We start from the raw sequence: 16,467 nt of genomic DNA, 5'->3' as shown, positions 1-16,467 counted from the left end.
TCCCGGCTGTCCTGCGGCCAGTGCAAAGGCGGGGAATCCGGACCGAGGGAGCGAGAGAGAATTAGCGACAGAGAGAAAACTGACTGTGAACGGAGACCAAGCGATATAGAGGACGCGCGATCAAGACGGAGACAAACGGTCCCCTAACACATGCCCGCCCGCACACAGATGAGACGGGGATTTATATGCAAGGGCGTTGTTAATGGCGGGAGGGGGCACGACGTAGGGTATAGGCCTGCCGTCTCTCTCTCTTTCTGTTTCCATCTTCTCTAACCTCGTTCCTCTTCCCGGTCACCATCAGTCTCTTCCTCGTCGTTCTCGATCTATCCTTATTTACGAGAATCGTTCGTCGTCTTCTTTCCACGAAGTAATCGTACTCGCGTGCTCTAAGGACAGCTTCGATGTCTCTGTCTTCTCTCCCTCTCGCGTCATTTCTCTCGCGCGCACACTCGCTTCGTCTCGTTCTTTCTCACTCCCTTTGGCAGGCTCCGGCGCTCACGAGGATGGCCACGATGACGCAACGGACCACGTGACTCGACGCGAGCCAATCGGACGCGAGCAATTTGAATCTCGCGGGTTACCAAGACCCCACCTAGTGGCCCACCTTCAGGCCTGGTTATCATCGCATGCACATGCAGGATTGAGCCATTACCTGGTGCTTGGCGTTATAGGTATAATTATATAGCGTCGCGATACACATCGAGTAATGGTGATTTGTGGCCGCTCCTCCGCACACATGCTCGATTCTCTGTGCAACCACGTGGTGGCCGCGCCGTGTATCCTCTACAACTGCTCTCTCTCCTTCTCTCTCTTTCTCCCTCTCTCTCTCTCTCTCTCTATCCCTCTTTCTCTCTCGGTGCTACCGGAATCTGCAGCCTACCTCGGCGCGAATTATCGACGCGCAAAGAGTGTACGAATTTAATTACTCCCTTATCACATTCGGCTTTCCTGTTTTCGCGCAGCCTTCATTGCTGCATCGACTCGTTACTCGCGTCGCTTTCTCCCTTTCTTCCTTTTCTCCTCGTCTATATCGTCTTTTTTCCTGTCCCATCTGTTTCTCTCGTTTTAAATGCACGGAATCTGTGACAGGTATCGAGAGATAAATGGAGATTTGTTAATCGAAAAATTAACGCGTTTCCTTGGGGCGAATATGGAAAAGGCGTTGGAAGCCCAGCGAGGATAATTCATCGGCCTTTGCGGACCAAAACACGCGTCCCTTCCTGCTCGCTGTTGACCAAACACGTCGACGCGGTATCTCGTAAATATTTGCGTCGCGTTTTCGTTTCTAGCGAGTATCAGAGCCGAAGGCGTTCCTCAAAGCGGGAATCATCGGTCGGGGCAGGCGGGCAATTTCATCGGAAATTCTTTTCATTAGAGGGTAGCGCGCACGCCGCCCGTTGAAAGTTGGTTCGGTCGGCTGGCAATAATTCAGAAAGTCAATTCGTACGTCGTCGCATTAATTCGAATTTCGCAGGGAGAATGAACTCGCCGCGAAATTGTGTTTCACCACACGGCCAATTCCACTTCGGGCAAATTTAAATCGAGCCTCAACCTCCACGTCGGTGAATTTAGAGAGGCAGAGGTGTATCACCTCCCTTCTTCTCTTCCCCACGGCCAACGGTGAACGTTGATAACATGGGGGAGCTTGGAAAAGAGAGAAGGAGGACGTGCATCATCCGCGACGTTCGTTCGTCAACCGTTGGCGGAAGAATTTAATGCGCGAACGTCCCGGTCTCGCCGCTCGCCCGCTCTCGAGTCTGCCAATGAACAATTTTGAAGAAGATACCGTTATTATGGCGCATGACGCAACGAATGGTATCGACAAGCTCGATATATTGGACGATAAATAATGTTGCGACGTAAAATCAATGAATCGGAGCCCGGTCTCCTTTCCGTTTCACGTATTTGTTTTGCCGGACAATATTAGCTCCGAAAAAGTCCGCAAAAACACGCGAACACGCGAAATAAATATAAACGGGCGCCCGGGAGAAAAAAGTTGGCCGCGAAGATATATTACGGAGCCTTTTATTAGTCCCTACCGAATTACACGAGACTATTGCTCTCCGCGTCACAATTTCTACCACGCACCTGCTGCCCCGTCGATCCGTCAAAGCTCGTGGGCCGTTCTGTAAAATATAAATCGAGAGAAATCTATCGTGGCATCCGGATCCTTGAGATTTTTATCGAGAATTCATATCAAATAATTACGAGATGCAATAGCAAAAAAAAAAAAAAGAAAGAAAAAAAGGAAAGATAGGAAAATAGAAACGTAGCAAAAGTAAGTCACGACGATCACGCGGTTACCGGAATGCTTCTGGCAGCTTAGGTCGGGTTAGAAGGTCTAGGTACGTGTTCGCAATTTGACGGAATGTTATTGCGGCCATAATCGCAGGCGCCAACAGGTGCGAGCTTGCACAAGCCTACACGTGAATGTATACGTAAGCTCGTAGGAGTGTATCGGTGAGTCGGTATACCTATATTACTGCCATAGGGCAATAAAGACCCCATCCCTATAATCTGTAGCGGAAACAATAACTAAACAGCCGGCGAAGCCGGCCAACCGGTACTGACCCAGTACGAGTCGTTCATAATGCTAATGGCCGCTTCGTTGTCAATATTTTGACAGGAAATTAAGATGTGTCGGTTTCACCTCGATGGCTAGTCGGTTTAACCAGCTTTAACTCCCTTGTTGCCGATTTCTCTTCTTAAAATCGAATGAAACACGCGTAAAGCGAAATTTCGTTTCCAATCTCCTCCTTACTCTTCCAACGTGTTTTCAGTGTTTCGAATTTTCGTACAGAGATACTCGTAGCTGTGGTCGTTACTCAATTGATCGCATAGACAAACTGAATGCATATTGTACGATGTATCGTACATGGTAGCGATGCGTTACGTAAAGAGATAGCATCGATCAAGGCGCGCATAGACTGTCAAGAAGCAAAGTAGGACGCTAAGTTACTGCGCGGTTCAACTTTCTTCCAGCAGGCTTGATCGATGTCGCGCACAGCAGATCGCGTTCACGTGAAACCACATAATACTTCCGGCAACATCGTGAAAACACCTCTAAGACCGATTGCCTTCCGAACGAGTCGAACTTCCGCGACCGGAGTGATGCGCCTCGGCATCACGAGTGAAAGTCAATGTCGCGGTTATACGACTGCGACACGCGTTCCTACTCTCGTACATTTTCATTCGCCATCGATCGTTCTATGCACGTCGAATCTTGATCACCGGTTGCTATTGAAGTCACGACTCCTGTAGTTTAGATCGGCTTGATCGCCGAATATATTATCCAGATACTGTACAGCTTTAGATTTATCGATTTGTAGAACGAACGTTTCACCCTTCGCAGGTCTTTCAATTGTATCGCGGTCTTTTTACGCGATTTTATTATCTATATTTTGGCAATTTTTCTTATAACATTTCGTATTATTGTAAATATTGCCGTGTTGCGAAATATCGCTGTCGCAGTCCGTCAAGTATACAGGGTGGCTGGTACGAGCGGAAAGAGGGTGATTCTAGGCGAAAAAACAAGTCGAAAATACAGAATACAAATTTTTCGTTCGAGGCTTTGATTTCGAGAAAATCCACTTTGAATTTTCCCTCGGTACGCCTGCACTTTACCGCGTCTCGTTATAACGGATCTCACTGTAGATCGTTGTCTCGATGGAAAAATTAAAAAAAAATTTATTCTATATCTTCGAATCACCCCCCTTCCGCTTGTACCGCCAGTTACCTGTGCTACACATGCTACACATTTTAATATGGCGATAATCATGAGCAGACTCGAGTGTCATGGGTGACCGAGCGTAGGAATTAATTAGTAGTTAGATAATCAATTATATGCGTAATTATGTAATTACGAGTTGCGAAGGTAGTAACAGCATGAACTATGCTGCGAATAATAACAGTGTAAAGAAATAATTTACTGGTAAGAATACAAGTTTCACGATGAAGTAAGCGAATACTATTACTATGTACAAGAAACCTAGAATTCATATACATAACAATCGACGTATTAATATTAATAAATCGAGATTTATTATCCCCATTAGGAATTCATAATTTAGCAGCATGAAACGATATTCCGTAATCCATTATTGAATGATACGTTACAGAACCGCTGTTTAATTATCGGCTCTCGTTAATAACATACACACGCGCGTTATCAAAGGAAATTCGTTTCATTCTCAAAATTCCAGCACACTTTCCAGCGCCAAAGAAAGAGTTCCTAATTTCACGGGAAATACGGTTAACCGGTCGCGGGTGCTTTACGACGAGGCTACGATGCAACGGCGTTTCCCTCGAATGCTTGCGGACGCGCGCGCGTATCCACACGGATACGCGGCCGTACATCGTGTACGCTGGCATATATACAGAAAGGAGGATGCGGCGTATCTGCCGTCTCGATCTACTTCCTTATCGCAGCGAAATTGTCCTGGCCGTCGTGGCAGGTCCCCAGCCTCTTCCTTCCCCCGAGAGAAACAGGGAAAGGGAAGCAAAGAACGGGGCGGTGGTAGAGCGCGGGAGAGCAAAGAGTGGGAGAAGACCGTACATTACCGCACACGAAAAAAGACCATCTACAGGACGTTTAATTTCCGAAGCCCTTCCGCCAGCTCCATTCACGGGCTCTACGAATCCACAGCCAGGGCATGAATCCCGTCATTCAGCTGCCTCCTTGTGCTTTCCACCCCTTTCCCATCCTTCGTGCCCTGCTCAGACTTACGGCTACGGGGCACGACGGTGAAAAGCATCGTAGCAATCTTCCTCTTCGATACCATCCACCTCGAGCCATAGAAAATTTCGCCGAAACGGGAGAAGGTCGAGTCAAAGAGGCCACGACACGTCGTCTCGGGTCGCTTCGTCGGCCGACAGGGGCTGGTCTCGCGTGCACCTTGCGAAATTATCTCGATCCTACGAGAGAGTAATTTTCACCTGCACACATTCGCAACGTTCGCTTTATCGATCCACCATATCGCCACTAATGCACGGACCTGGTTTCTCGCGGGTTTGCGCTTAATTTGTCTCCTTATGTTACCGTATTTTTCTCTTTTCTTTGTCTCGTTCTTTCCCGCCTGACGTCATGGCTTGTATTACGATTTCATCGGTTTGTTGCCTCGCGATTAAAGTGCTTCGTCGAATGTTCGTGACTGGTTGTAGGTCATAGTCCCCCTAGTCGGCAACACGTTAAGTACAACGTCGTGTAAAAGCTCGAATCGCGTAAATCTTCGACTAATTCGTTAAACAGTAGACGCGTTGGATCGGCTGCCGGATGGAGCGTCGGGTTAAACAGCCTGTAAGGAAAGCGCGATGACAATTATTCCCCTCGCGCCTACGCCTCCACGCGCAATCAAGCTAATCCCATGAAGCAACGACGAAAGCCTCGGGCAACCCCCTACTTACACGGCGGTATATTTGTCGAGGGTTGTTGCTTAAAGAAGTCGACGCCTTCTCGTTAAGTGCGTCAGTTCACTGAACGTACAAACTTTGATTTCAAATCCATCGGTCTACGCATGAAGTCGAGAAGTTTCCAAGAGGAATCCTTTCAGGAAGCAAGCGAAAGTTGCCAGACAGACCCAAGATCGTTTCTGTGATACGTTTTAATCATAAAATACCGGACACACAATGTAAAAATGGCCCCAATATGCGCTGATCGTACCCGGCAAGCATCTCACTATCCCCCAAGATCGTTTCTGTTATTTCACGGAAGATATGTAAATTTATCTACATCTCTACTTTAGTTTACACTTGCTAGATCGTTTGTTACCTTGTTCATTCGCGTTTTTCACTTTACTAACTACACGATAATTATTTCATTACTAGTTGCAACAGACACCAGAGTCGATAGTCTTGGACGTATGAAAATTGGCGAAGAAAATGCATACGTCTACGTAGGAATCATTTGACAAACAGCAGCAAGTATCGATATTATGACGCAAAGACGGAGAATCGGAACTATAAAACGTGGACGTTCGGTTTAACGTATCCTTGGGGAAGGACGAGCTCGTATAAAACGAAACGCGAGATCGCAGCATATTTATTTTCCGTGCCATTTAATAGCCGGCTCGCCGCGACAAGACAATCACACGAGTTTGGAAAATCGTCCAGCTAACTTAACGGCGCTATAAAATCCGCTTTCTGGGGGCACATGCGTATCCACCGAGCAATCCCGTCGCCGCCTCACCCCATCCGCCAACTTACCCTCCGGCGCGCGCGACGCTCCGCAACGGGACGACCCCGGGACACTTCTTCCGCCACGTATATCCTCATTTGGCCGGCGTGTTTTACAACTCGACTCTCGTTTCACAACCGCTAAATGTGATGGATGCCTAGAAGTTGCACGGGCCCACAAATCATAAAGCGCGGCCGCTAAAGCTGTACGCGCGCGTACACCGAGCTAAACACCGCCACTTTCTTGCCTCGTGACTCGTTGTTTGCTGAAATATATCGCGTTACGCAGTTACGCAACGTATATAACGCTTCCGCGTTTGAGATATCGCGCCGAGCGGAATGCTGGCGCGCCGATTAATTAAACCACTGGAAAAATGCAACGCCACTTCCACGTCGCGATGCGGCCCTCTCGCGCCCGCTCGCCACGAGATATCCTCTCTGTGCAGTTTTCGCCAGGTTGACTCTCGTCAACGAGCGAAAACGTCGAATGACGCGCGTGAGAAGACGAGATTCGCGCGCATCGTGCGCACGTTTCCGGGCCAGAGAAAACGAACTGCCTGTCCGAATGTACGCCGTTTTGCGATCTAACGTGGATTAACATTTCGCCCGGTAACGACCAACTTTGACGACGCCAGTAGACTTCTTAGTAGTCCTAAGCGCGCAAGCTGATTTATCGGCCGGATAAATATAACTTGCCTTAGACAGTTCGTTGGAACTTCCGTCTTCGACGAATTTCGACGTCAGCGAAAGAGAAGGCGGAAAGTTTACTTCTGAATCATCGTACAGGGAAAACAGTTTTTGCGCGAAGTCATGGAGGGTTGGAACATCGTTCGACGAACGTGGCCCGCTGGCCTAGGGGTAGTTACGTTTAAACGACGAAGGATTTGCCGGTTGTTTACAACGGCTGAGCGAAGTTTACGCGGTCGAGATAAATTTGGTGGCAAGGTGGCTGCACGGAACACAGCCCGGATCAGTAAGATCCCTAATGAATCTAGCCGAAGGACCCTTTGGAGTTGGCCTCGCCACTTTTGAGCAGGGAGCAGCGAACTTTGCCGCGGTTGCCGGTCTCGCGCGGTAGCTAAGACTTGGTTTCGAGTTTCCAACGAGCCGAGGATACCTTACGCCTTACAAGGTATCGTTCCACCTTCCAGCAACTTACGACCGTTTGCAATTACCTACACTTATAACTGTACGAAAGCTGTACGGATTCCCTGCAGTATCCGCAGTCCAGTGCGCGTTCCATCGGCGCAAGTATTCGCCAAGTTACTGTTATTCTTGCAAAGCTCAAGTCGCGTAAATAACGCGGACAGCGGTTGGACAGCGCCGAGCGAGGTTTATGGGGACGGACTAACCCCTCTCTTACGCTTGGAAAAACTATCCTGCTCCGTGTATCGCTTTCTTGGAAACGCTTACCACGCGTTTGCATACTTTATACTTTTGTTTCTCGATACGATCTTTGCGAAATACTTGGCTATCTTCTTGTTGTTATCAGAGGAGAGTATTATCAACTGATTTGAATTTGCTCGTGCAAGGTAACAAAGAACAAATAGTTTCGGTAGTTTCTTAGAGTGCTATGGACATACACAGAGTGGTTGGTAACTGGCGGTACAAGCTGGTAGGGGGTGATTCTAGGCGAAAAAACAAGTCGAAAATGTAGAATAAACATTTTTCGTTCGAGGCTTTGTTCTCGAGGAAATCGACTTTGAATTTGCGCTCGGTACGCGTGCGGTACGTTATAACCCATCTCATTGTAGATCGTTGTTTCGATGGAAAAATGAAAAAAAAAAAAGAAATTTGTATTCTACATTTTCGACTTCTTTTTTCGCGTAGAATCACCCCCTTTCCGCTTGCACCACCAGTTACAAACCACCCTGTATATGCGTCTGGCAAAAGCTATCGGTGTGGGCTGAGGTCACATGGACTAAGGACGCATATATGCGTTTTAGTAGTAATACCATTACGTTTGCGCGAGATAAATATAAACGCATTCCTTATATGTAATGCTTATATTTTATATCAAAAATCTACCGCTTCGAAACAAAAATTTAGTGAATTTCATCTACCGTCGACAAGGGACATTTTACGAAAATATTTCCAACGTAGAAGCATGGTAGGAGGGGGGAAGAGAAAGTGCGAGGATTTACCATTTCGTTTGATCGATGCGCATTTTCCATCGAAGTGCCCTAATCGTGCCGGCGCAACGCAATTATCAAGAAGAAAACGCGATACGAATGCAGAAAATGCGATCAACTATCAACTTGCGTTATATTTGCTAAATTCAGTTTCCTAGTTTATCGTTTTCTAGTTTACTACCCAAATTCTACTTTATTGTAAATTTCAATGTTCGTGATAAATAATTATCACGATTCGCGCTTTGAATGGTCGATCGACAGAGTTCTGTCGAGATGGTGAGCGCTGGCCACGCGCTGTTAGGGTTAACAACGCATTCGAGTCTGATATCGGAAGATATTGCGTGAAACTTGCGGGTTCGGCGGGTGCAGTAAGCGAGCGATAATAGCCGGCAGTGGAGCAACTTTTGCCGACATTTTGTCGTCCACTCGGCGCAGTTATTGTTACGTATTCGCGTTGACCAGGTCCATTTGAACCATGATGGTCGCGATACGGTCGCGTTACGGTTCACCGAGCGATTCGACGACGGGGCCCGAAGTCTGCGTGGTCCAGCGGATGCAACCGCAACCACACATTAATATGCACTCTGTCTCGTGGCTGTTAATCTCCTCCGAAGCTGGTCACGGTCGCTATACTTTTAAGTCGACCCGACTGGCTCGCGGCAACTTTCGTCACTGTGTAGGACGTGAAAAGCGTATGACGAAACTGACGTTGCACGGAACCGAGCGCGTTCGATCAGCGGAACGAGTCCGATGACCAAACGCTGCAAGCGTTCATTCGATCGTCCGTCGTCTGCCGGAAGAAATAGTTAGATTGGACGAATGCGTGCGATGGAGAGACCGGTCGCGGAACGTGGAAAAACTGGCGGGTAGCGGTGAGCCGTGGCAATGCGAGTAATTTCGTTTGCACGGCTGCCGGTTCCAGCGACACCGCTACGGAATAATAGCGCGTTGCCACCGATAGATCAATTCGTGTACGGCGAGTTAATGATTAGCTCTCTCGGTTCTTGGCAATTTATCGGCGAACACCGGTACACCGGTGCCGGCAGTGACTTCGATAGTTAATTCGCAGATAAGCATACATTGAAAATGACGGATCGTGCGTGCACGGGCGGCGCGAAACCAACGCTCAAGAGAGTGTCCCTGGCGCATAAATAAAGGTGGCGGACCGTGGAATCGCCAAGTTCGCCAAGTGCCGCCTCGTAAACGACGGCGATGGCGAACACGACGAAGAATACGACAACGACGTCATCGTGGTTCGCGCCGCTACGCGATCCCTAGGTAGGTGGATAGTATATATCGCATGACTGTGGCCATGAGAGTCTTCAACCCCCTTTCTCTCCTCCCATTGCGCTCGAGAGCGAAGACACGCTCAAGTACGCGAGATAGCGAGAAGGGAAGGCGAAAGGGAAAGAAGATCACGGACGGTGGAACGAAAAACAGAGAAAGAGAGTACAAAGTTCTCTGGACACACGGACCCGACGCATACGTAGTCATCGTACCAGGTATGGCGTAGTGGCGAGGCGGCGTGTTGGTAGCGATAAATCATGGGTTACCACATTGTAGCCCAGTAAATCATCGGACGCGGGGAACGCGAGAGCTTCCCAGCGTGAAATGAAACGAATTCATCTCTGTCAGCCCCCACTACCTGCCCCATAGCCGCCTCTCTTTCTCTCCCTTTCTCTTTCTCTCCCTTTGCCCTCCGCCAACCCCCTTCGCCACGCTATTTCTCGCTCGCTCGCTCGCTCGCTCTCTTCCTTTCCCAATCGTTGTCTCCTTTTACCTCATCCACTACCACCATCCCCCGATCCGCCGCCCACAACCCCCTCGACCCTCCCTTGCCTCGTGTTTTCTATCCTTCGCACGCAACTGGATAGGGTGGATACCTTTCTGCCTATATACAGCATCGGTCAGGCACATATTTACCTTCCTCCTGGTATACATAATACTCGCTTCCACATACCCTCGTCACGCTTCTTTTCTACCGAATCATCCCGAGTCTTTCGCACGCCGGATTCCTTCATCTTTCTCCTCCTCCTCCTCCCCCCGCCCCTACCAACCCATACCATCAACTTTCCTCTTTTTTCTCTACCGCGTTCTACGCTTCTTCGCCATCACGCGGAGTGCCTCCATTACTCTTCTACCAACTATTCTTTCGGCTCCGATAGCCGGTTACCGTTGCGTTCATTTTCATTTTCCAGCGGCCTGGTTTATTAAATCCGGTCTTCCATTGTCGCGGACACGTTCAAACAAAATACCGGCAAACGATTCCGTCGTGACTCGAAGCGTTACGATCACGCGGCCACGTGATCGCGGAACGAGCCGCTATTTTCCCTTATATCGTCGTTTAATAGGTTTCATAAATCAGGCGACATTTGCCTGCTCTCCCTTTTCGGGAGACACCGTTTCGAATCGACACGCGGAACATCGCCTCTTCGACACGACTGCGAGCCAAAGGTCAACCATGGTACACCCCTTTCGCTCCCTCGAATTCTCGCTCTACCATCCCCCTTGCTATTGGTTCTGCGAAAGACACTCGGGCTAACAACCCCGACGATTCGCACGGAGAATCGTCGGGTCGTCCATTTTGCCGAGGAACGCCTTCCGAACGCGTTGATTTTCTTTCCCAGTGACGTTAAGTCATGGCCAGAGTGGCGACGTTGGTGGCGGAGTGAATGCGATGGCGGGGGTGCACGTCGGCACCGCAATATTTATCGTAATTTGATACAACCGGGCCAGGAACAAAAAATTCCTTCTAGCTAGCTCCAGAACGGCCACGGAGTAGGGATGAAAAGGTGGGGGTTAGAAAGGAGAGCCATAGATCGCGAGCAGCTCAGACGCAGCCGCGCCCCCGCCCTCCTCAACCCCTTGTGACTCGCTATCGTCCGATACTGCTCGTTTCTCCGGCCCCCTCGGGTACTCCAACTTTTCCCTTTTCCTTCCCTTCCGCGTCCCCTCGCTCGTCCACCCACCCACCCACTCACCCTCGCCCACCCCCTTTCCGTATTATACGTTTTTCTCTGATCCGGCGTTCGATCATCTCGAGTAAACAGTGGTGAGCGATGACTGGCGAAAACGAGCCGGCTTCCTGCCTAGACCCGGTAAACACGACCGTTTTCCCACACCTCCCCCCTCCCAATAGAATTACCCTCGCACTTTTGAATAATGTAATATATTTCCATATACGCGTTTGTTTGTTCGTTTTCATTTTCAACTGTTTTTTGTTTTGTTTTTTTTTTTTTTTCGTTCTGCCAGCACTTTGGAGTTTTAATTCGACGGGCGCGCGAGTTCGAGGCTGATACCGAAATTGCGCTCCGTTACATCGTAAATTTCGCGATAAATCCTGCGCGCTCGCGTGCACGGCTACGCGGAAACGCGCCGCTCTGTTTGGACGAGCGCGGTAGAAATTGTTGCTGACGACGACAAATATTTCGCGCGCTCGTATTTTCCCTATAATTCTGTTTGATTTAATCGCTTGCGGTGGCAGCTGCGATTTTTCCATCGCCGATGCGTCGCACACTGCCGAAGGAAATACCACGCTCCTTCGAGTTCCACCGCGAAGAAACGCGAATCCCGCTCGCCTAATAGATCTGAATTAGCATCCTAAAACATACCTGTTATTTGTCATTCTCGATTAAGCTCTACTCTCGCCTGACAAATGCCACCGCCGTTCCGGTCACGTGAAACGGCTCCTCGTTCATTAGCACCGAGAAATACTACAAATCCTGTGGGTACGCGGTCGTGCGTCGATTTTAGGGCGCGCAGGATGCGAACATCGTGACGAGCAATCCGTAGTTGCAACTAATTATCACGATCTGCTGCTTGGGTATCTAATTCAAGAAGCAAGTAATTTCTACTGTCTTACAGGATTCTGTATAGTACGCGCAATCGATATAGTGGGATCATAAAATAAAGTGAGAAGTATGCCGAGGGTATCAGGTTATGGCTACACGGTGGATGCCTGTTCCGATGAACTGTTACTTCGACATACTCGATATGTGCTACGTACACGTATATTCTTATGACTGTATTTCAGTTCGCAGACATTTCATTTGTCAGAATTGGAAATCATTTTTTATTATCTGTCGAAGTGGTCGCCACTTTTAAGAAAAGTCTACGTCTGGTCTTTGTAGTGTTCTCGAGCACCGAAGCTGTCGCAGCATATTTACGATACTACAAAATACAGGATGGTTGGTAACTGGTGGCACAAGCGGCGATTCTAGGCGAAAAAAGAAGTCGAAAGTATAGAATAAAAATTTTTCGCTCGAGGCTTTGTTTTCGAGAAAATCGACTGTGAATTTTCGCTCGGTGCGCCTGCACTTTATCGCGCCTCGTTGGAAGGCTTACCGAGCGAAAATTCAAAGTCGGTTTGCTCGGAAACAAAGCCTCGAACGAAAAATTTTTATTCTACATTTTCGACTTCTTTTTTCGCCTAGAATCACCCCCTTTCCGCTTGCACCACCAGTGACCAACCACCCTGTATGTTACACTCCGAAGACCTCAATAACCTTCTTACACGCACGCTTGTTGTCAACCGACTGTTGCAGATTCTTCCAACAGTTTCCAATCGTCTTTTGTCTCAACTGAGATCTAGACACCCTCTCACGCTTACGCACACACACATTTACCTGTACAGTGTAAACGTATCATCTACCTAACACAAACTTTGACCACTGACCAATTTTGCAACCCCGTTGTACACCTTGCACCATGAATTTTACGCCGTATAATTCTTTCGTTCTCGGCGACTCGGTGTTTCCCGATGCTTCGTGTTTCCATTAAAAAGAAGATGGTCGGACGCGCTATCGCATCGCGAAGGAGGAGCCGGTAATTCAGCAAGGGTTGCGAGTGGAGGGAGCGAACGGACGTAACGCACGACTGCAAGGAAGTAGTGCACTAATTAGGAGTCACCTCCATTTGTTCTTTTATTTAATCAGTGCTGGCCGGGGGTTCGGCGGGGTAGCACGGGGATAGATAGCCGTGTGGCGGAAGAGGGAAAAGCCGAAGCAGAGAAGAGAACGACGAGAAGGAGGTTTCTCGCGTTGCGGTGGCACACTATTATGGGACTCGCACATAAATTGGATTGTCGCTCGGTCCAAATGTATGTAGCGATAAATCCAACCGGCAAAAATAATGGCGACTCATTTTGTAAATGGCGTAAAACTTAAAATTGTGCCGGTCCGACGGCCAGACTTTTATAGATGGGGTGACAGCGTCGCGCTATCGCAATCGGTATCAACGAACCGCCTTAGAAAAAGAGATGGATAGAGCCGGCTGAATAGGATTGGTTACGCGAGCAAAGAAAAGAGATTGCAACGGGGCTAGGAGGAGCCTCTGCGACAAAGAGAATCTCACCACCCCCGCCAATAAAGCGTTCACCAGCTTCTCTTTGTCTCCAGGCTGTCCTCTATCTTCGACAATACGCATCCATGGTAACTCTTACAGTCGAGGGGACAGTGGCACGCGGATGAACTCGCCGCTTCTGACTTTCCAACGTGCGTATCTCTCAGACGGAAGATTCCACGTTCTTTGTTCGCAATAAGATACACAAGGTTTGAAAATAAAGGTATAAATTTAGGGAGATGTTTAGACGCCTTTGGTAGCGACAGAGAAGAATCGAATGAGATTTTGTCCGGATAATTTGACCGATCCACGCGAGATCTCTGACCCCAGCGAATCTCGCGACTGTCCTGAAACGAACCTGCAACCACCTTCGTAGTCGACTTCGTTTATTTCCGTACACATCAGCCTGCCAACCCTATCCTCGCACCCTCGCCCTCTTCATTTTCTTCCACCTTTCCATTTCTCTCTCTGTCTCTCGCTCGCTCGCTCGCTTTCGTCGTCTTTATTCCGTCAACGCGGCACTCCGCTCTGCTGCATCTTCTCGAGGCTCGATGGGGATGAACTGCAAAGCCCGACACGATTCGTCTCCATTTACCGATAAGCAACATTGATTCTCGTTCCTCGTATTGCCATTGTCGCCAGACGATGCTAAGCTAAAGTAAGGGGCGGCGAGCCTTATTTATGGAATAGTTGTGGAAAGTCGAGCTGGGATTTTACTACGTTCCACTTTTTCATCTGATTTTTGTCGAGGCTCGTCCGAACGCTGAGCCTCGCGTCTCCGATCAGACAAAGAAGCTACCGGCGAGTTTGCGGAGTAAACCGTGGGAGAAACACGTGGGACGCTTGTTTCAATAGACGGCGAAGATCGTGGCGAAGGCAATTGCGTTTCTTGCCGCGATGTAATAAAAGCCCCGCGGCATAAGAAGCACGCTCGTTCCGAGATAGATAGGAAATCTAATTCCTGAAGAAGAGGGTGGTGTCCAGATCCAGGAAAATCATCCCTCGGTGTATTATTTATACGCGGGCGAAATTGGTGGTCGGGCACGCCAGGCACGCTCTCCCATCTACCACGGATACAGGCCGAGCAATGCCCCTTATTTTCTAGCCTTTTCGGCGGCAAAATTTCATATACGAAATGCCGCTCGCTCGACAACATTCTTTAAATTAATGTACAGCCTGTAGGTGAAACGAGGCGGATATAATCCGCGTCTCTGCACTCAATCTTCGGACAAGTAAATTGCTCGAGGGACCTCGCTGTGTAATACGTTTGCCGAGAGAACTACTCGCTTCCTTTCCTTTTCACCTTCAGATTCAATCGGCATTTCATTTTCATGCAAATCGAGAGATCATCGCGATCGTTCGAATCGCTTGAAACAGCCGCGTTAGACCCGAGGTGGGTGGCGTCGAGCGGAAGACGAAAGAACGGTTGCTGGTGTTCGATCGCGCGTTCTAAATTACGTACGGAGATGATGGTGCAAAACGGGGCACGTAAAGCGGCGGGGAAAGCTGATCGAAAGCCAATAATTGGGATAAAACCCGTCCCCAACCGGCAGTTTGCCGGAGATCTCGTTTCACGGCTCGATTCTGTCACGAACCGAGCAACGAGTTTCGGCACCGCATTCTCGCCGAACGGATAACTAGAAAACTTCTTTCTCCGCCCGAGTCTTCGGTCCGACGCGAAACACTTTCCTATGTGCGGCCCCTCCGCTCTTGACAATCCCTGCCCCTTTATCTTTATCCCTTATACCACCGGGCCGTACGACCGGCATAGAAGATGGGCGGATGAGGTGGGAAAGGAGATGGGGGGAGTATCCTCGCGCAGCAAGGACGTGTTCAGCCAAATGCGCTGTTAAAATTTTGGACACAATCTTACCATTTGTCTTGCGGGACCTGGGAATAAATCTCTGCCGGCTCAGGCGGACTAAGAAAAACGCCTCGCCCCATGTTACTCGTGCGCGCGCGTTCGCGCCTGTGTGGATCAAGCGCGGCCTCCGACACACGCTTCTAACGCTAGCGTCCACGTATACGTGTGTCGGTACCCCGAAGGCTTTTTTATCCTCCTTTTTCTCTGCTTCGCTTTGCCACCCCTCGCCGGACTGGAACCAACACCCTTCCTCCCCTTATCTGCCTCCCTTCTCTATCCGATGTTCCGTCGATAAATCATAATATTCGTATTAACATTCCTCGCGCTTCTTTCGCGCTCCGCTCCACCCGCCACGATGGATGACCCGTCCGACCCACCGACACTGCAAAAACTTTCCGATAAAGCGTGGGTGGCGGTGGTTTGCGCGAAGTAAGCAAACGCGAGTAAAAGAGGCACGGAGAGGGCGAAGGAAAAGCGCAGAGGTGGGGAGGAACGGAATCGGCGCTGCGATAAGACGCGCGAATCGTTCAATACTGGAGACCTGTTATTACCAGCCTTTTCCTTTTTGCGGCAGAGAAGCACGAAGTTGCTAAAACAGGCTGCGGCTTGCACGAATATTTCATCCGGTTGACGTTGCGCCGCGGTAAATCAGACTCGGTGTTCTTGACTTCGTGCCTTCGATACCTCGATCCCAGCATGCGGCATTTCACACTTTTTCTCGGGCCCGACCCTCCGACTTAAGAACACGACGCAGTATTAATTCCGAAGCAACTGTCGGCCTGCTCCGCCAACGAAACCGTTTACTCCTTTTCCATCGGATATTTTCTTCCAGATTTCTCGTGTCTGTACAATCCACGATCCACGGGATCGCTGGGCAAAGAATGGCAGTCCTCTTTGAAACTTCAAACGTCGCAGCAGCTAATTTCTCGGTAGAATCGTTCGCCAGAACGATTGGACGTT

Source organism: Bombus bifarius, unplaced genomic scaffold (assembly GCF_011952205.1).
Source record: "Bombus bifarius isolate JDL3187 unplaced genomic scaffold, Bbif_JDL3187 scf7180000007968, whole genome shotgun sequence".
NCBI lineage: Eukaryota > Metazoa > Arthropoda > Insecta > Hymenoptera > Apidae > Bombus > Bombus bifarius.
The sequence above is the reverse complement of the archived record's forward strand: the minus strand, read 5'-3'. Positions refer to the sequence as shown.